This window comes from Cuculus canorus, chromosome 2 (genome assembly GCF_017976375.1).
Source record: "Cuculus canorus isolate bCucCan1 chromosome 2, bCucCan1.pri, whole genome shotgun sequence".
NCBI classification, from domain to species: domain Eukaryota; kingdom Metazoa; phylum Chordata; class Aves; order Cuculiformes; family Cuculidae; genus Cuculus; species Cuculus canorus.
The window spans coordinates 101,226,652-101,248,707 of record NC_071402.1 but is presented as its reverse complement, the minus strand read 5'-3'; the positions used below and the strand labels follow the sequence as shown (position 1 = coordinate 101,248,707).

The window sequence follows — 22,056 nt, the reverse complement described above, 5'->3', positions numbered from 1 at the left end:
GCAGCAATGATCTCAATTTTGTAGATCCTGTCCCTATTGAAATTAACTTTGTAAAGTTCTTTCAGATAAAATTTCCCCTCCATTGCATGGTGTGCACCTCCACTTAAAAAGGGAGACCATGCAAATTCTTTAATTTTAAACATAATCCTATATAGAGTTGTAAAGCCCGACAATGCTTCTTTGTTTGCCTTAAACATTTTGTCTGAAGACTGCCCATTTATGTCCTTTGTGGTGTCAGCTTGTCTGTGATGCTGGGTTGGATGGAGGGACAATGCGGGGGTGGGCACTGCTCTCCCTGCTTGGCTGAGCTCAAGGCCTGGAGCTGGCTGCCGCGGAGGGAGGTGATGCAGCAGTGGGCTCTGCCTATGAGACAGCCCTGGCCAGAATCTCGTGACAAGACCACCCTAACATGTGCTAATGGGGTGGGATGGGCCCTATAAAAAGAACTCGCAAGGAACCACGTGGCACTGCTCTCACCCCCATGCTCTCACTCTCTCGACTGCCACTTCGATTAGACCAGCCTCGACCACACGGTCTGGAAAAAGTCACTGCTGCCATCAATGTGGTGATTTCTTTCCTTCGCCTTCTCTCTCTTTCTCTCTGTCTCCCTCCCGTTACCTTACGGGGTGTGTGCCAGATTGGATCCAAGTGACCTGGGTTGCGTTTGGGGATCATATTGTGATCTGAACAGGCTGGGATTCATTTCTATAACTTTAGGAACTTGCACCCCATGCAAGGGGGATTTTTCTTCCAAGCTTGGACGCCAAGCATCAAAGCTGACACATATTTATTGTGCTATATTATACATCTGCATTGGGTTAACATGCATAGTCATGACTTTTCCGATAAGTGGGTAGGGTTAGTAAGATTAGTCACGGGAACTCATTATTATAGTAAGATCAATTATGGGAACTCATCATCACAAGCCTCCTCATTTTAGCGCTTGCTCGTTTTCTCCTGGCAGTGGTGGATACGGTCTTTGGGGATGAAGGCAGGCAGTCTTCCTCATGTTGAACTTTTCACCTTTCCTCTTGCACATGTTCTTAGGCTCTCTGGGTCCTCTCCAAGGCCTTATCTGGCCCAGCTGGTTCTTCTTCCTCTTATCGTTGTACCAGTCGTTGTTATCTGGCTTAACCAGTTACAGCCCCATTAAAATTCCTCAAACATAATCTATAAATAAGTATCCTCCAAGTGAGTGTATAAAGCTTTTGTACATGCGTTGCATAAATGTAATATGTAAGTACCAGCTGGATTCGGATATTGAACAAGTCACCCTACCTTATTAATTACACAAATTGTTGAGAGCTTTACTAATATAAAATAGTAACAATAAAAAAATCATTACTTTGAGACACACACATAAAACAAAACATAACTGAATTTATCTTGCTCCAGAGGTAACAATAACTAAATATTTCATATACACTAACATTGACTCACAAATAACATACAACCTGTGACATGCTGCCTTATCCCATAAGGGGAGAGGAGACTAACGTTTGTTAATTCACCCTGGTTAGAAATGTGGTGAAAAAACACCAAAGGTCCATAAACACAAAACAATTGTTAATATTGTTAATATGTGCCCACACTTAATCACACAGGCAAAATATGTGGCTTCAAACACCATTACAGTACTACAATATGTACATAAAATATGCATCACCAGACACAATACTATGATAGGCCATGCATTGATCAGAAAAACAGAAAAAGAGAAGTGCTTAGTCAAGAAGAGAGGAGGCCCAAGAAAGGAAAGGAGGCCTCTCAGATCACCAGCCCTGGTTTCACTGTCACTCCAGCCAACAGGTTGTCCAGTCCATAGCAGCACTCCACCTGAAGTTTCCTTACAGCTGGTCTCAATCCTTCTGCTTTTATAGCCACAAGACCCATAACACAAAAGAATATGGCTCTTTAATGCCTGGGAGTGTTTGAGACAAATAAGACATTTCAGTGTTTTTCACTGAAATGTTTCTGGTTTTCACATGGGCAACAGATATATGGTAAATACTTCAAAGTGTCTAATCTTTTGTATGCTAGTGGAGTATTAAGAAATTTTTAAAATGTTTTGTACTTCAATTCCTTCTTCATATCTTCTATTGAAATTGAACATCCTTAAAAAATAAAAAATATGAAAATCATGAGATGGCAGACTGAATTTTAACCAAAGTAAAAATGTCTCATTTTAGCAAGATCAAGGTCAAATTCTTCTTCACAGCATGGGGGATATCCCTAAATAATAGATGTTGACTTGGTTCTTAAATACTTTCATTGAATATGTCTTTGGAAAGCACAAAAATATGGAAGGTTTTGTGGTGAACAAAATAAAGATAATTATGAGCATGGACTTTATCTGACCTCTGTGAGGTTCAAGACTAGTACAGGAAGAAATATTCTGGAGTCTAACCACTTTGGGTTTACAATATAGAGAAAAAATGTCTTCTTGGATTGGTTTTTGTGCATAAATAATTTTATAAATATATCAGTATCACTCTCCTAAATTCACAGTTACGACCTAATATGACCGTGTTTGAAGACTAGGGCTGCAGCATCATTCCAAAACAATAAATAAATACTAGATTCCTTGGCTATTGCAGCTGGAAAATTTAAATTAATATATTGCACTCAATACTTTCTTCTTCAGGCCAATGAGGGTTGGGAATACTGAGGAGAGGAGCTAGATCCAAGAGATCCATATGGCCTGTGCTAACAAACTCTAGTCATTTGAGGGAAGGTATTGGAAAGCTCTGAAAAGAGACTACGTATCACATTCGGAAGTCAAAAGACATTATTTGTCCTTTGAAGGATGTGCGTGGAAAAAACAAGGACTTTGCAGACAGAGAAACTCTTCTAGAAGGCTGGATCATCATAAAATCTCAGCAACACATCCTTTCTACAGTGCATAGGTTCATTTTACTAGTTCAGCCAAAAGAACTTCCACAAAAAAAGGTTTACACAAGTGCTTTCCTAGCTTCAAAAAGAAAAAAAAAAAAAAAGAGGACAAAACAAAATAAAAATAATTTTTGTGGTTTATGATTCCAGGATTTCCTTGGTCTGGCTGCTGCAGAACATGCAGCTTGTTTTTCCCAGCAAATGCAAGGGTAGTATGTATTTAACGCTTTGACCCTAAACATACCCATTTGTATCTAATTAATTCTTCTCAGGAATATTCTTCCAATTGCTACTCCAAATGTCCTGTTGGAATGAACTCAAAACACATATATCCTTACATTCTCTTGTTTGGTGGAATCTATACATCTCTTTTGCCAGCCTCCAGTTTTACAGCAAAAATAGTTTTCCTCATGACTGCGGGGGTCTGCAAAACCATCATTTGCTTAAAGACAATAATGCAGGATTCCAAGGGATATCCCTCAAACCTGTCCCCAACACACAGTATTATATGAATATTATTAAATGCACATCACCATTCTGGAAAAAATGTTCAGTGTAACACAAATTTGATATAAGGCTTCATGGAGAAATTTAAAAATTCTTAAAGGATGCTACATAATTTGTCTTTTAGCACATAATATTTTTAAGGGCAGTACTATGTTTAGATAGATATTTTTAGAACTGCCTCTTTGACATGCAGGGAAACATCAATGGAAAAAGCATAATGAGCAAAATTTCATATGTTTGCTTTGATAAGTGGTATTTCTTCCCTCTGCCCTCCCCCATGCAGTTTTTTAGTGTATATCTGATAACAAATTTGTTACTGTGTTCAGAATGTTGACAAGATTTTGAAAGTTTGGAAACACGAACCTAGAACTACAGTGCGTGCTGTGTGTTCATTACTGAGAGTGATGTCACATTTTTAATGGGTAATTTTATACCTGTTGCTGTATAGTAAAGGTGCTGACATTAAGAGCCCAGCTGCAATGGAAAGAGGCATATCTTTGTCCCTTAAGAGTTTTTTCCCCTACATACATTTAATATGTGCATAATTTTTTTAATTTATTATGTTTATCCTGCAGGATTCTGAAAGGTAAAACTCCTATTTATGTAATTAAAATCTACGTTGTACCGACATTAGCAGATTGCTTCAAGGCAGGATTTTAGTAGTTTTCAGAACTCAGATCATGAAAAGACCTGTCTAAAGTGTGTGAAAAGTAGAAATGAATGGCATAAATTTTTCTTACCAATATTTGATTCCAGATATTTCCAGAATTTAGTAAAAATAAATTCTGAGATGTTACAGTCCTTTGACCAGTCATACATGTAAGAAACTTAAATCATTTGAACTTCCCAAACTGATTCTTTACCCTTCACAGTGAGGTTAATTTCCTGGACAAATACAGAAGTTGCAGAACTAAATCTTTATGTTCAACCTGCTAATGCTCAAGTCAGGTCATATCTGCCCCTGTAACACTGAACTGAGCCCCATTTTAAATACAGACAGTTCTAAGAGAGGTCTTGGACATTCACGTGTGTACAGTGAGCATCAAAATCTTGCCTCTATTGTATGCATTTGTAGAAAAGTTTGAAAAGATCAGTTCTTAGCTGATAGAAATGTTTCCCCTAACTTTCAAACTGAGAGAAATTGCAGTATTTGTAGAAAGCCAACATTGTTTAGCCTTCTCTTGCAAAGCATGTTTTCTATTCTCCCATTTATCCCTTTCTGTAATGGCTTCAATTTGATGCGATAGAATATATTTAAGTGAGAAAAGAAATCCCATCAATTGTGTTATGTGTTAGATCATGTTTTTAAATATATGCCTGCCAACACAAATTCTTTTGAGGAGGTGATGGTAAATTCTTTACTCCTTCCAGGCACAAAGTGTTTGAAAGCTTAGATCCAAATCAAGGAAGAACAAGTACAGAGAAATAAAAGCTACTTTCGTAATAGAGCAAAATCTAACAGCCAATATTCTGCCCCTCTTAGCCTTGTAAGACTATTATGCAAACTTTCATTTAATTATAAACTTGTGTTCTACTTATTGATTATTTTTTTTACAATGTCTGCCAATTATGTAAATGGTGGGAAAAGTAAATAGATTTAACTATCTCAATCCCAAGTGAGTTTTACTAGAATATTTTGGACAAAAAGCAAAAAAAAATATTTAATTGATGCAGCTTAACAGACTTGAAAGGCTAAGATTGCTACTGAATAAATGGAAATACTAACTCAACTTCATGTACAGTCAAGAAAATCTCATACACAGACTGTTCCCAGGCACTCAAGATCTACACAAAGCTCTGTAATATTTCCCCATTCCAGTCCCATTGCAGAATTCTGAGTGTAAGAGGTTTGAGTTTTTTGACATAGACCTTCATAAAGCACTGCTTTAAAAAAATGACAGCACTTAATTACAGTGAGAATAAGTTACTGCTGGAAATACTTCATCTCTTTCTGGAATTCCTGACATGCTTCTTCACTCCTCTTTCACAGACAGAAATCTTTTAAAAGGCCTGGTAAGATAAATACATAAGGCATGCTGAACACTGCAAGGAAAATAAATCCATGTCCTACATCCCTTCCCCAACTGGGGAGCAACCAAGGATAAGCACAGCTAGTTTATAAGGCTTTCAACTCAGCCAGTCAAAGACTCATTGGTATTTGATCTTGTTGAACATGCAAGCCCCCTCCTCATTAATTCACTAACATAGCAGCCTCAGTTGAGCTTTTGTATACAATGACCAACAAGAACGGAGGAGCAATTGCAGAACTGCCTTTTATTTGCAATCAACTCTGTCCCACACGACGATCTTGCCTCTAAATTGGAGAGACATAGATATGACAAATGGACCACTCAGTGGATAGAAATTGGCTAGATGATTCCACTATAACTGTTGTGGTCAACAGCTCAACATCCAGGGGATGACTGGTACTCCTTAGGGGTCAGTACTGGGATCAGTTGTTGCTTAACATCTTTGTAGCAGTCATGGGCAGTGTGATTGAGCCCACTCTCCGCGAGTTTGCAGACACCACCAAGCTCTGTAGTGTGATTGACTCAGTGGAGGGAAGGATCGCCAGCCCAGGATACAGTTGGATTTCTGGCCTGCAAGCACACACTGCTGGCTCATGTAGAGCTTCTCATCGACCAGCACCCCCAAGTCCTTCTCTGCAGGGCTGCTCTAAAGCACGTCATCCCCCATCATGTACTGAAATCAGGGACTGCTCTAATCCAGACGTAGGACTTGGCAACTGGCCTTGTTGAACCTCATGAAGTTTGCACAGGCCCACTTCTCCAGCTTGTCCAGGTCCCTCTGGATGACATCCCATCCTTCTGGTGTGGGAACTGCACCACTCAGCTCAGTGTCATCTGCAAACTTGCTGAGGGTGCACTCAATCTCACTGTCAATCTCATTGATGAAGATATTAAACAGCAGTGGTCCCAGTACAGACCCCTGAGGGACACCAATTTTCACAGATCTCCAGCTGGACTTTGAGCCATTGACCACTACTTTTTGAATGCAACCACCCATCCAGTTTCTTATCCACTGAATAGCCCATGCATCAAATCCATATCTCGCCAATTTAGAGAGAAGGATGTTGTAGGGGACTGTGTCAAAGGCTTTACAGAAGTCTAGACAGATCACATTCATTGGTTTACTGTGTCCACTGCTGCATTTAACCCATCATAGAAAGCCACTAAGTTTGTCATACAGGATTTGCCCCTGGTGAAGCCGTGCAGGTTGCCATTAATCACCTCCCTGTCCGCCATGTGCATTTGCATAGCTCTAGGAGGATCTGTTACATGATATTCGCAGGCACAGAGAGGAGGCTGACAGGTCGGTAGCTCCCAGGGTCACCTTTTCTAGCCTTTTTAAAAATGGGCATAACGTTACCCTTCTTCCAGTCACCAGGGACTTCTCCTGGCTGCCATGACTGTTCGAAAATCACAGGCAATGGCTTGGCAACCACATCTGCCAATTCCCACAGGTCTCAGAGATACATCTCATCAGGTCCCATAGACTTATAAGTATTCAGATTCCTCAGGTGTTCACAAACCTTCCTTCCTTCCTCATAAACTCCTTCCTCTACTGTGGGAGGGAGTTTATGCCCCTGGTCACCATCTTGCTGTCCCATGACCCAGGGGGGGTGAGGAGAGCAGTTATCAGTGAAGACTGAGGCAAAAATTCTGTTAAGTAACGCAGCCTTCTCCTCATCTGTTGATACAAGGTCACCACTCCCGACCATCTGTGGGGGAATATTCTCTTTAACCTTCCTCTTCCTGACGTGCCTGTAGGAGACCTTCTTGTTGATCTTCACTTCCCTTGCCAAGTTCAGCTCCAGCTGCACCTTGGCCTTCCTGACCTCATCCCTACACAACTGGGCAGTGTCCCCATACACTTCCCAGGTTACCTGTTCCTACTTGCACTGCCTGTGCAGTTTCCTCTTCTTCTTTGGTTTCACCAGCAGGTCTAGACTCAGCCACCCAGGTCTCTTTGCTTTCCTGCCGCATTTTCTACATATGGGGACTGAGCGCTCTTGCACTTTATGGAAAGCATCCTTAAATATTTGAATAATTTTTAAGGTCCCTTCCAAACCAAACCATGCTATGATTCTGTGATATGATGACAGTAAGAACACTTCTAGATGTTTCCAGTGTGAAAATATAGACATCGTTTTAAAGCATCCCTAGCGTTAAGACACAGCACACTGCCCTGCTCTGTGCTGCATCAGCCCTTTTGCCTCAATTGCAGCTAGAATCACTAACTGCACTTCAGCTTGTGCAGCTGATACAATAGTTTTATGATCGTTTTACATAACAGCCTCAAAGGTAATTTAAGCTCATATTTGATTTTGTCCTGAACTGGACTGATGGCACTCTCACAGGGGCAGACTACAAAAGCAGAGCGATCCTATGGGGCATTCACACCCAGCTCCCTTCCCTGGAGAGCTGGTATCATCCATCCCACTGTGCCTACTGCTGTGGTGCTGGAGCAGTGCACCTTGACCCTCCACTCCACGCTTCAAGTTCAGAGCACAAGATTGCTTAATCTCTCAGTGAGAAGAGTGTTCACAAAACAGAACCTGTTTAAAAAACCAGATTTTTTAAAAAAAGATTAGATTATAAAAACATAAAGCAACATATCCTTTTTACTGATTTTAATAAGCAAAAAAAAAAAAAACTAATCAACAGCCTTCCAATGGATTGCTGGTAGCTAAAATGAAGTGCATTCATACACTTGGATAAATCCTCTTTTTCTTTTTCTTTTTCTTTTCTTTTTCTTTTTCTTTTTCTTTTTCTTTTTCTTTTTCTTTTTCTTTTTCTTTTTCTTTTTCTTTTTCTTTTTCTTTTTTTTTTTAAATCTCTTACATCTGGAAACATGGCTGACAATGTTTTGCAAGAGCTGGTTTTCTCCCAGGATTTCCAGTTCTGTGTGGTTTCCCTAAGCCAAAAATAGACTAAAGAATAACATTTCCGCAAATATTTCAGTATTTCCATTTCCAGGCCTAGTTCAAAGCAGGAAGGGCAGCGCCACAAGAAGAAATTAAATACAATAAACAAATAAAACACAAATTAACTTTTTCAACCATAAAAAAGGTTTGATTGCAGGTTTATATGGAGAGTCAAGTTAATTCTGAATCTTCAAAGCTAATTTTCATATATCTCCCTGAAATATTGGCACTATGCACACAAGATCTGTGGTTAAGATCTCTCTGTGAGATCTGTGAAGAGTTTTTCCATAGCATTTGGTGTTGACTGAATGAAGTGGTTTCAAAAAGTCCTCTAGGCATCTGTCTGCATTTTTTTCACACTCAAACAAATAAAAACAATATTAAAATCCAAACTTAATTTACTTACAAATTGTACAATGGAGATATTGGCTACAACTATATATTGAACAATTAATTAATTATTATTTAATATGGTACTAGAGAAAATGCCTTAATGATCACCTGCCTAAAACCTGTGAGAGGAAAAACTGCTAAATATACAAATTAAAAGTAATTCATATCAATAAATTTACTCATATTAAGAATATTACTGATTTACCTTATCATTGACCTCTTAATTGATAATATTGATGGTATTGAAGCAATGAAGGTAGCTTTGTGTTCTATGATACAAAAAGAGGCTCGTTTTCTTCCTGAAGTCTTAGGCTGAAGGAAATATATTTCCTGTTTAGTCTTAGTGGAATGTAACAAAAAAGCGCTGGTGAGAATTAAGTTATAACATCTGTTTAACAGGGATCTAGGAAGTTCAGATGCTAAAGTGTTTAGTCATTGTAGAGCTGGATCTTGGCAGTGTAAAATGTAAAATTGTGTTAAATCAGCATTTCCTTCACTATCTGATGTATAAGAAAGCTTTTTGTACTTTTCTCTAAAGTGTTTTTCCCCAGTGCTTCAGAATGTGTGGCAGTGTTCCTTTTATTCTGATTTATTTCTAAAAGGAAGATTTGAACAAAAGAACAACAAAAAAAACCCAAGTCACTATAGACAAGGTGATATACCAACAGTCCTTTCTAAAAAACACAGTAATTTTATATATATAGAATTGTGAACTCTTGGGCAGGTATTTGGGTATTTTTCTCTCTCCAAACTCTCATCTAGATTCATTTCTGTATTCAGTTACTTTTAATACTTCATGACATTTGTGAATATGTCGGGGCTTCTTCTCCATTTGTCTTTTTACAAAAGTACAGTATGCACACAACAAGTCTAATTCAAGATCTACTTCTTCAAACATCTGGACACACACCTAACTTGAAACACATAAGTTTCTAAATAGTCTCATTCAAATCACTTGGACTATTCTCAAGCTTGTGGGGAAGTACTTACACAAGTGCTTGCAGGAGCAGGTCTTTATACTCTTGACGTGTTGTGCACTTTCTTATGACATGCTATAAATGCGGACCTGAAGGGATTTTTGCACATTGATTGTCCAATGCAAGGATATTTTTCAACACAATAGCAAAAAATTATTAGGAAAAAAATATAGATTTATAACTTCATACACATTGCATACCAATCACAAATATCTAGTAATAACAAGTTCACAACTGAAGTTCTGGTAAGTATCATGAGCAAGAATTTTCTGTTTTCTAAAATGCATTTATAAATAGCAAAGTAACTAATGAATTAAATTTTGAGAGTAAATACATTAATATTTCAGTTAAAATCTGAAATTACAGACAGCATGGGTGAGGGGTTGTAGTTTGTTTTCTGAGGAGGAGTTATTCCTTTCAATTCTCTGACCAGAAACAGTGAAGGGTAATAAAAATACACAATACATAATAGCCTGATATAAAATCTAGTCATCCTGCAGCTGATACCCAGGATAGTGTTGTGTGTTATATACTTACTATAGTTATATATTATTATATTTTATAATACATACTTATTATAATTATATGTTAGTTGCAGATCACATTTGCCCATATAAATTACTGTATACGTATAATATTGTCATTCTGTAAGTAATTCAGTAAACACACAGAAAATACACACCACAGAATAAAAAGGAGTGTGTTCTTATCCTACACTAAAAACAATCACAGCATATTTGAGAATCAAACAACTACTACCCTGGTTAAGCAAATATGGGTATGAACTAAGCACTGAAGAAATGCTACCATTTTTCCTGGTTATCAAGTAAAATAAATGGCTACCTTTACAAAATAGAGATACAAGTAAATGGACAGTATAGCAAAAATCCATCAGTAACAAAAATGGTACTGTTTCTTTCTATTTGATATAAAACTATATGGATCTACATAGGATGGCCACTATAGGAAAAAAAGTGTGATTTCTCTTTGTTTATGACTTCGGAGGAAGGAGAAATAGGATTATTTTTAATAATACTAACTTAAGCTTTTTACAGTGACCTAAAACAATTAAGACATTATTGTTCATTATAGAACTAAGTATGCTTTTACTGTGAGCATACCCTGGCAGTGTGGAAGACCAACAGCACATGGAGCTGTATTGAGAGGAATGTAGCCAGCAGACCAAGGGAAGAAATTGTTTCCCTTTCTTTATTTAGCACTAAGAATACTCCATGCAGTTTTGGCCTCCCATGAAAAGAAGGATATTGATCAACTAGGCAAAGTTCAGTGGAAGACCACCAGGATGGCTGGGACTCAAGTACTTACCCTGTGAGAAGAAGCTGAGGAGAGAGCACTTGTTCACCCTGAAGAAGAGACAGCCGGCTTCATGGGAACCTGATGGCAATCCCCCAATACCTATTGGCAGGTTATTGAAGAGACAGATCCAGGTTCTTTCTGAAGGTATATGCTGGCAGGATAAGAAGTCGTGATCAAAAACTCCATTTCCGGTGGGTTCCAGTACGACACAGGGAAGAGTTTGAACCACAAAGAGAGTTGAAAAGTGAGTAGTTGAAAAGTTGAAAAGTGCAAAGCTGAACAGTCTCCATCCTTGTCCTGTTTTGAACTAAACCAGATGTAATTCTCTAACTTTTCTGTTGAACCTTTCCTAAGTGACTGCATTTTCTGAAGAACAAGTTTTTCAGACAGTGCCTATTTCTAGAAGTGATAATGCCTGATATTTATAGTTACTATTAAGTAATGGGATGAGTGGCATCCAGCAAGACTCTCACTTATATTTATTTTAATAGTAACCAAGACCATTGCTGAAGTCAGTGGAATGCCTAAATCAAAGGGCAATAAAAGGTCACATCTGCAAGGAGAAGTGGACAGGACACATGACTTAAAACTGACCAATGAGGTATTCCATTTCACATATGCCATACTCAGTATAAAGCCAAGGGATCACGAGTGTCAAGCTCTCTTCTCCTATGGCCAATGTCCTAGAAGGACTCCATCTGTTCTCCTGCCTTCAATCCCAAAACGTGCATTCCTGAATCCAGATCCTGTCTGCCACTGATTCCAGTATGGGACTTTCCCAGTGCCTACTCTGCAGCGTCTGCGGTGACATGATTATTGGGGAAGTGTGACTTTGGTTTGGTATTTACATTTATATACATATTTTATTATTCCCTTGCTAATAATTATTGTTCCATTTTTTTGTTTTTATTCCATTAAAGTTGTTTTAGTTTTTCTCCAACCCACAAGTCTTTCTTCTCTTATTTCTTTTCCCTTTCCCTGAGTAAGGGGGTGGATTTGGGACTATACTGCACAGCATTAAACGCTGGTCATGAGGGCTAAGCACAATCCTTGGAGTTTTTCTCTGGGAATGTAGGTAAACTAGAGACCACCTGAATTATTCTTCAATTTTAAGATGTCTGCAGAATATAAAATCCTAAATTATGCAAGTCCACACTGTTGAATAATTGGCTGCAGAAATATATCAGCAATGATAGTTTGGTAGTGATGTGTCATCAGCATCTACTTACCTTTGTAGAAGCAAGTGTCTTTTATTTTCAGAGAAATTTATGTACCTCCTTACTTATTCTGTTTCAAACTGGAATACTTACAAGATTTCGTTCTGCACAGTTCATTTTAACTTGTCTTTAGAATGTCTAAAATATACTTAAAAATCCAGAAATATTAAAGACGTATAAACTCATTATGAAAAAAAGGACCAGAAAGCTGGTGGAGTAAGGGAGTGAAGAAGAAAAAAAAATTAAGAAAATTTCCACAGAAAATGTACAATAATTTAAAACCTTTTTTCTTCAGAATTTTCAACTCTAAAATCATCTATCACATAGTTGCTAGAAACAACATCTATAGACTTACAATTATGTTCATTTGCTTATATGATTTGAAAGTTGCTTATGGGATTTTTGTCTTGACCATTCATGTGTAAGTAAGATTTTGCTCTCTAGAAGCCCCACAAACCAGCCCTAATTCCTGCAAAATATTTTTGATTGACTACACAAAAGACTAGAAGAGTGTGTCTTAAGAGAGCAAAATGCAAAAAGAGGGGGAAAGCAAGAGTGATGTAATATTTGTGGAAACATTACATGCCCCTCATGTTTATGAACCCAAGCTACTTCACAGATTGTAAAACTTAGATTAATATAAACAAAACAGGGAGATACAGGATTTTTGAAGTATAAAAGAGAAGCAGCAAGAAGAACAAAAGGCCAACATCTTCCTCTGCAAACAGCTTCAAGTAATGACAAAATCAAACAGTCTGAGGAATCTTTTGGGAGAACTAAAGGCCCCGTTCCCAGCTTAAATGAAAGCAAGTAATTAATTGTAGCCAATAGTCCTTTTAACTAGCTGAGTATCTGAGACGTATATGTGTCTATTTCATAGCACTTTGATATGGAAGGATCATCCATCAACTACATGCCTGCCAAGAAATCCCATTAAGTATGCACTCCCATGACAAAATGTGATCTTTTCTAAAGGCTGCAGGCTTCAATGAAGAGGTTTTCTGAGGTTGTATTTTAATGACCTAAAAAATGCCTCGTTATAGAAAGGAGAATACATACTGCTCCCAGATAGCACTGAATAAATTCCCATCCCCAACCTGAGCTTTTTCTGTGAGATTTGTCAAAGAACCAACCAGATTTGTGGCTTTGATTACAGTGACACGAGATCCAACACAAAAAAAGCCCCAAAACTGCGCTTGTAACTTGTTTTATTTGACAAATTAAGAAAATAAGCTTTGAGCACCTTCAAAATATTTCTGAGTCAACACACAGCTGCATATGATGCTGCCAACATTCAAAACAATTCCACAAATCATTTTCTGAGAGGCTGTTGAGCCTCCATCATTTTTGCTTTCGCATCTTCTATCAGAAAAAAAATGGGTTCCTTTGAGAACTGACTTGATCTCTAGGAAGAGGTAGAAATCACAAGGAGACAGGTCTGGTGAACAAGGTGGGTGCTCAAATACAGTGATGTTCTTATTAGCTAAAAACTGCTTCACAAAGTCTTGTGGGCTGATCTGTTGTCTTTGTGCAAAATCTACTCATTTCTCCACACGTCTCATTGTTTCCTTCTCACACATTTGCACAATTTCATCAAGACTTCAATGTAATACTGCTGATTTACCATCTGTCTGCTGGGAATCTACTCTGCCAGCACAATATCCTGGATATTGAAGAAAACAATCAACAAGGCCTTGAATTTCAAATGACTCAAGAATGTTTTTTTCCAGTCTTGGGTGTTGCGATTTCCACTACATTGGTTGTTGCTTCGTTTCCAGATCATATGTAAATATCCAAATTTCATCACAAGTAATTACCAAATTCAACAAACCCAGTTTATCCTCAATGCATTGCAAAAGGTCCAAACACAATTCCTTGCGACACTTTTTTTGTCTGACAGCATTTTTTGAACCATTTTTGCACAAATATTTTCCACGTCCAATTCTTCCATTAAAATGCATCAAACACTTTCGCTGTGCAAATGAACTTTCTCAGGTATAAGTCAAACGTCCAGCCTTCTGCCTTTTCAAATCACATCTCACAGTTTTTCAATGTTGTCATCAGTAACTGCTGTGTGTGAGTTGCCTAGCCAATCGCCATTTTTCAAGCTTTCTCTGCCTTCCAAAACTCATTTGTGCCATTCAAAAGCATGTGCATGAGACATGCACTCTTCACCATAAGACTCAGTCAATTACTGAAAAATTTCCACCACGGATTTCTTCAGTTTCACAATAAATATGTTGTTAACTCACTGTTCACTCTTGCACACCGATGTTTTCTGACCACTGGTAAGAAAGTGCCTATATTTGAACACATGTCCACGTATACTGAATGAAGCGATTGAGTTGAGCCTTTACTCACTGAAACAGATTAGGATGTGTTCAATAACTATCTCGTTGTCTTTCCTCCTCCACTCTTTGTTCCCAAGCTATAGGGTTAGACTTGGCTTTTTTTTGTTTTGGACCTTGTATTAAGGTGCATCATTTGGACACAATGAGATCACAAGCTTAAGTTCAATGTCTTATCTGGATTTGTTCCCATACTATTAAGAGTTATATTTTTTCTCCATATTTCTCTAATCCTAGCCAGAAATAAGATTACACTTTCCACAGGATATGTGGTTACTCTTGCATGCCATTCATGCTTCTTCTATCAAGTATTCCAAATTATAACATTTAGTTAATGACACTTCAGTCCAGGGCAGCTTTCACATTACAGTCATCCCTAAAATTAGCTTCTCCATTAACTGTAGCAGAACAACTAAATAGTCCTTCCAGAGGATGATTTAACACATTGAGTTATAAAGATGGACACTTCGCACTCTGATCATATTCTCAGTAGACTATTTCCAAATCTAACACATTTTAGTTTTCAGCAAGATCTACGATGTAATAATCATTTCTGCAAATAAAGCATTGTATTTTAGAATTTGTTTGGAGAACAGGGTGCTTTGATATTACTGCAGACTACAACCTCACATGAAAATGTGTATGTACAAAGTCTACTAGGAAGCAAGTCACTAGGTATGTACCGCTGTGGTCAAAACTGGGGCCAAAATGGTTTAACATATGTATTAATGACCTGTATGATGGGATAGAGAACACTCTCGGTAAGGCTGCAGATGACACAAAACTGGGAAGAGTGGCTGATCCACCAGATGGCTTTGCTGCCATCCAAAAGGATCTGGACAGGCTGGAGAATAAGGCTGAGAAGAATCTCATCAAATTCAACAAAGAGATGTGCAAAGTCTCACATCTGGGGACTGAACACTGGAAAGCAGCTCTGCAGAGAAAGACCTTGAGTCTTGGTGACCTCAAGCTGACCATGAGCCAGCAATGCAACCTCACAGCCAAGAAGGCCAACAACATCCCACTGTGCGCTAGGAAGAGCACTGTCTCCTAATGAGAGCTACTTAATAAATCAATCACAGGTACGTTTTTCTGGAAGTACTGGCAATTATTACAGTAGCACAATTATCCTCAGTAGAAGGATCAGATATCCAGTCTACATAAGGTGATTAAACGCTCTTGAATACAACTTTGCAAAGTCATTGTGAAAACCTCAGGTTTATGCATCATAATAAGCCAGAAACCAGAAGTACAAAAGCAATATTTTTAAACCAGTGTTCCTCAACAGATTTTGTAATTCGAAAGTAGTGTTGTTACAGTCTAGATTCTAATGCAAATCCTTACTCAGTCTGGGATGATTGTTTCTTCTAAATAATGCCAGGAGTGTCTAAAGAATCTTTCAGAAGGCAGCTTCTGGAATATGGTGCTCTAGCAGTTGTACCTCAAGGCAGAGGCTTAATGCAAGACTGATAAAATATCTGCAATTATCTCTCCTAATTTTAATGAAATATTTTCACAATGCCTTTCTTAGGTGCTGCCAAATACTTTGAAATCCAACACACCTCAGTATAAATAGGTTAATTTTTCCCTTGGGAGCCAACAAGCTAATCAACAGAGTAACTCATAAAAACAGCTGGAAGTCTGTATTGGACTTGCATGTTTAAATAAATTTTGAAACACAGACATGCTTGATCCAAAAATAATCTTTTAATAATAATCAATATTTTGTTTGCTACAGTCTGCTGACTCATACCAGAGCTGGTCTTGAGATTATACATTATGGTACTCTTGAATGCTTTACATTGACTTCATCATAAACCTCAAAGGAACAAGGTACTCTGTAGTTATTCCAAGAAGACATAGCTTTCTAGATTGTTTTTTATTCTAAATTAAATTAGTGATGCACAATCTTATGTATTCTACCATGCAACCCACGTTAGTTGGTTTGGACTCCCATGGGCCTTCCCAAATTCAGTGGTGTTAGCTGCAAATAAAAGTTTATTACTTGCACATCTACCTCTGTATGACACAGAAAATACATTGCATAGTACATACTACCTGTATCAACAGTACATTATGGTGTATTGATAGAAAATATGCTTACTAGAAAACTTATTGGAAATTCAATCAGACAGGGACCTATTTTTTCCAAGCAAATCATGTGATCCTTTCTCCTCTTATGCAGAATTACTACATTTTCCATCTATTTTCTCCCTTGGCAGGTTTAGGGTAAAAAGTAATCCCCTTATTAGACCAGATAACATCCCTGCAGCTGAACACTACAATGTCCAATAACAAAATACACTTCAGAAGAAGAGGTAGACAAACTAAAGTATTTTAGTTTCAAAAGAAGGAGAGAAGATACATCAGTGAAATGCTTCAAGTATGCTTCCTGAAACTATATCTTGTACTGTGTCAACTCATCTATATTTTTTACTTTATAAAAATCTCGTTCTTTCTATTCTTCTCCAGTCCTCAATATAGAAATAACTTATCCTCTTGTCTGCATATAACAGAATGAGGGAGCCTCTCTAGGTTTAACATTATGCACACATGCAGATAATTGGAGAATTTGGTCTCCAGGTACCACAGACAGTATCATTCAATGACTGTACAAAATACTATTTGGCACTAAACCATGTCATATGTCCTTTAACTAACTTGATAGAGTTTCTTTAAAACCAATCCAACAAGGTTCTGTGTTTGTGGCAATGGCTCTCACAGGGACCTGCATGAACACTGGCGAAACTTCTTCAGAATGAATACTCAGACTGATATTTATGATGTAAACTATACTTAATAAATCTACTGCAGTCAGTGCCCAGCACCTCTGTTTCACTGAGTAAGTGAACATCCAGTGAACACCATATGCTATGACTACTCAGCCAAGGGATCATACTGATAGCGTGAGAACTAAAACACATCGTGTGTGACAAACTGTGGGAATATCCCCATGTAAATTCTCCTGCTTACCTCACAACCTTTTCAGCTGACCTTGCATACAGATAACTTTCTAACTGAGCTGTAGAGAATTTATTCATATTTTTTAAATCTTATTTCCTTGGGGTTTTGTTTTTGTTTTTGTTTTTTTTTTTAAGAGAGAAGGCAACTAACTTTCCTGGAGAACGACTCAAAAACCTTGTCTAAGAGCAGAATGAGGTTTAGGATCTACTACCAATTTTAAGACATCAGTTAATCTTCTGGATTCTGAGAAAAGCTGGACTCATTTCCACTAAGAGCAGATGCACAAAGCCTCATAAATCTTCAGAGTTTATGTTTCTGCCCCTCTGTCACAAATTTTGAGACCAGAGATAAACTTTAGGTAAGCATCTGAAACTTGTGAAATCCAGATTAAGCTTCTGAAGCTAATTGTCTCATCAAGCCATTGCTTAAAGTATCAATAAGAGAAAACAATACAGCAACAGCTGCATCCTAAGTACCAGCTGTGTCAGCAGCTTGCTTGTACTTTTCTACAGTTTTGATGCAAAGGCTCTGTATATCACAAGGCAAATTTCTGGCCTGTACTAGAATTATTCCTTTGCAGTCTTTTAGAATTTATCATAGCTAAGGTTAACCACAAAAAATGGAAATGTATAACTTTTATACAGACTGTCTTACGTGATATATAAAAGAAAATACATATAAAAGTGAAAATAATTCTGGTTGATGGTAATGTGTAGGCAAATGGACTACATATGGAGAAATTAAGTTTTTCCACTTTTCTAGTATTCCCATTGTGTAGTTTTTCTTCACTTCACTAATCATTATACCATCCGGGTACATAACAGGAAGGTCTCTTCCAAACAAAAGAAACCATACAAAGCAATTCTTATGCAGACTTTCATGGGGAATGGCTGAAACCTATAGGTCATTTCAGGTCCTTTATGACTCTTAAACTAGGGTTAGACAGGTGAAATTACGTTGTCTGCAACTCCAGAATTTTTGTGCATACTATTTATTAACTGTTTGTTACATGTTTAGCTACCATATCAGAAAAAATCAAATAAAGAAGGGAATTGTCAGGTAATTTTTACGGTTCCCCTGAAGGCAAATTAAATATACTTTTGTATTTAAATATAAAATAAAAATTTAATTAACAAAGTCCTACCACAATACACAGTTTTACACAAAGTCTGCAAAAATACATCACAGATTCCTAACACGCTTGCACCAGGATGTTCTACAAGGCAATGCTGAGGCTATTTCTTTTCTCATCACCAATGATCACTTCACTCTCTTGCAAGGAGATTGTTCCATCTCTGCCATTGCTGCTTCCAGCCAGTTTAATGCTTTTTTGCAGTTGGGTCTCTTTCTTCTCCATGTCAGATCATTCCTCAGTCACAAATTGCTGCTGCTGAGCAGTTAGAATTTCTCCTTGAGAAGTAAATGCTAAAAAAAATCTTTTGCTGAATTGATTATACTGCATACTTCTAAGTCAGGTCCATCTCTGTTTGTCTTTCACTCTTACCCTAAGTGCCCAGTTGCTACCATCCTCCAGTACCTCTAACCTAACAGGAATTTGCATTGATCTGCAAGTGATTTACTTCCCCCCATTTTCCACAAACAATAGCAGAAGAAGAAAGTGAGCAAGTCCTCACTGTAGGCTGCCTGCTTTCCACGAATAGGGAGGGTTAAGCTAATGTGCTTCGCATGCTTTTTTCCCAGGAGGGTGCTCAAGTACTGAGAACACACAGCTAAAATTTTCACACATCTATCAGTCAGACTGCAGTGCATCAACTGCTACAATGTTCAATTCATGCCCAGACAGGTGCTGAGTGGTGGCAGGTTTTTAGGCCAGAGAAATGTTTTTCTTGGCACTTAGCCCCCCCATTTCTATTTCCATCCAGTGTGTTTTCATTTGGGACAGAACAATAACAAATTGCACCAGTCAGCCATGAAGGGCTGGCATTCACTAGAAAAGAAAAACAGCTTTATCACACAGCTCTAGTGCTAGACTCAGACCATGGTGCTTTGTATTGTCTAGATTTTTCTGACTAGAGCTGTTGCTTCATTTGTCCTTGCAATGGCTATCAGGGTGAGGATAATCAGCGCTATTTCCTTCCATCGGCACATGAAATCTGCAACTTCAACTCACGTAGCAAGATGTCAAAAGAAACAATAATGTAATGACCCTGCCAAATACACTGTGAAGATTGTGTGCACATTCAAAGTGAGTTATTAACGGAAGTAAGAGAATTACTGGATTCACCAAAATGAAAGATCCTCTGGCCAAGTCCATGTGCATTAATCTTATCTGTGCTTAGAGCTGTGCTTTAAAAAAAAAAAAAAAAAAAAAATCAGATAGTCCACAACTGGAGCAGACTGTTTATTCACTGTCAGAGCCATGATTAATCTCAAAATTTACAGTTCCCTGTCTTGTGTTTGGTGATACATTTCCTCTCCTGTTTGTGTGGAGTTTTCCACTAAAGTTACTTCAACATACAAATACTGTGTCTCTTTTGCACACAGTTGGGACTGGAGAAAACAGAGCTCCTGGGAACAAAACTGGAAGCAAATACAATCCTAAAGCCTCGTTCTCAGTGTAAAAAATATGCAGCAGATTCACCACTAAAGGTTCCTGAATTCTACCTTCATGGCAAAGACAGTGGCCCACTTGAAGGAAAACACTTCTTTTCCTCTATTCTGCAAATAACAAACCAACTCCAGTACTTGTTTCAGCTGTTGAAAGAGCAAGTCTTACCTAATACCCAAAAGAAGATATGCTCATGACAGCATTTCAGGAGACTCAGACAAGACAGACATCATATATGAAATAAAATGTAGGAGTTTCTATTCAGTGCTGATAGTTTCTATTCAGCTGACTAGTGGAAATTCATTAAGCCTCACTACTTCTACTGTTTGCCAGGGTGCAGAAGAGAAAACAGCATTAAGTTCTAACAACAGCCTCATATGCTTTCTAAAAAGAAAGCTTCAAAATTTGAGATTACAGGCTAGCAACACAAAAACAATTAACCCTGGAGTTTATGAGGCTTTTTCAATTGTACACAGCAGCATTCTAATTAACAATAGAAATTGAAACTAAAAGGCCAAAGAACTAACTACCGTGTAATCTGTAATATACAGGAAGAAAACAGAATAAAAGTTTGGGGAGGAATAGAAAAAGTCTGACTGTGTTCAGCATAGTTAGAGATGTGCTGAGTAATTAAATTAAGATCTTTTCTATCTTAACGATCTACAAAACTGAAGAATGTAGATTTAAACTTCTACATTTTTGTCTCTAAAGACTGATGTTGAGAAGGAACAAGATCAATATTGCCTCTCACTGGGCGAGCAACACCAGTTCTGTGTCTTTTAGTGTATTACAGCAGTGAACCAAAGTCTTGCTCACTTCTTCTGTTGCCTTTCATCCCATCACTACAGTGATATTTGCTAGAACCTTTCAGAGACTGCGTATTTCATTCTCCTTTCTCAAACTAGTGCCAGCACAGCTCTTGCTTCTCATTCATATCCCTTCCCTATGGCATTAAGCTATTGAATTCTTTGCTTTGTCTATGCCAAAAACAAAAGGACAAAAAAACCCGTTGTAAGTATTACAAAAATATTTGTCTGTCAGATGAGCATAGCGTAACTGCCTGTGAATTCATGTAATAGACTGAAAATACTTGTCCGCTCATAGGAATCTTATACAACCATAGCATCAATCAAAACGACAGCTTCCCTCCCTCCCACCCACTGTCCCTTTGTCAAAAAAGGATTTTATCAAATCTGAACTAGAAATAAATGTCTCATATGTTTACTGAGCCCATAACCAGTTAATGCAGCTAACTATGAAGCCACCAGATTGTTTCTGAAAATTTGGTAGCTGAACAACATAATCTTGAATCAGCATCCATTTAATTTTTTTCTGATACACAGTTAGCCTCTAGCTCAGTCTTCCCTGCAGCAAATGTTGATCTCCATGGTCATGCTAATACCAAATAAAAGTAATAAGAACTTGGTGAACACTCTTGTAAAATTGTCTGCTTGAGGAATACAACACAATTTGCTTGCTCTTAATTTAAAAGGCCTTTTAGAAAAGGATCAGAGTAACAGTGAGTATACATGAAAAAAGTAACTAACAGTGTTTTTAGGAGGTTATATGGAATTATAGAATCATTTAAGTTGGAAAAGACCTTCAAGATCACTGAGTCCAACCGTTAACCTAACTCTGCCATGGCTATAAGTGCCACATCTACACATCTTTTAAATCCCTCCACAGATAGGGACTCAACCACTTCCCTGGGCAGCTTTTTCCAGTGTTTGACAACCATTTCAGTGAAGAAATTTTTCCTAATATCCAGTCTAATCTTCCCCTGCACAACTTATCCCTCTCATCTTATCACTTGTTACTTAGGAAGAGAGACCAAAATCCACTTTGCCACAGGTAGCTGTAAAAAGCAATATGATGTCCCCTCAATTCTCCTTTTCTCCAGATTAAATAACTGCAGTTCTCTCAG

General features: G+C 37.9%; 1 long non-coding RNA gene across 1 annotated transcript; it reads right to left on the bottom strand.

Annotated features, from left to right (window-relative positions):
• Nucleotides 1-685: 685 nt before the first annotated feature.
• On the bottom strand, nt 686-21,261 carry LOC128851381 (uncharacterized). The gene is made up of 3 exons (XR_008448743.1): nt 11,044-21,261; nt 9,731-9,806; nt 686-2,114 (listed from the first exon to the last, which is right to left on the bottom strand). It is a non-coding gene; the product is annotated as an uncharacterized LOC128851381 (long non-coding RNA).
• Between the last annotated feature and the right edge of the window lie 795 nt (nt 21,262-22,056).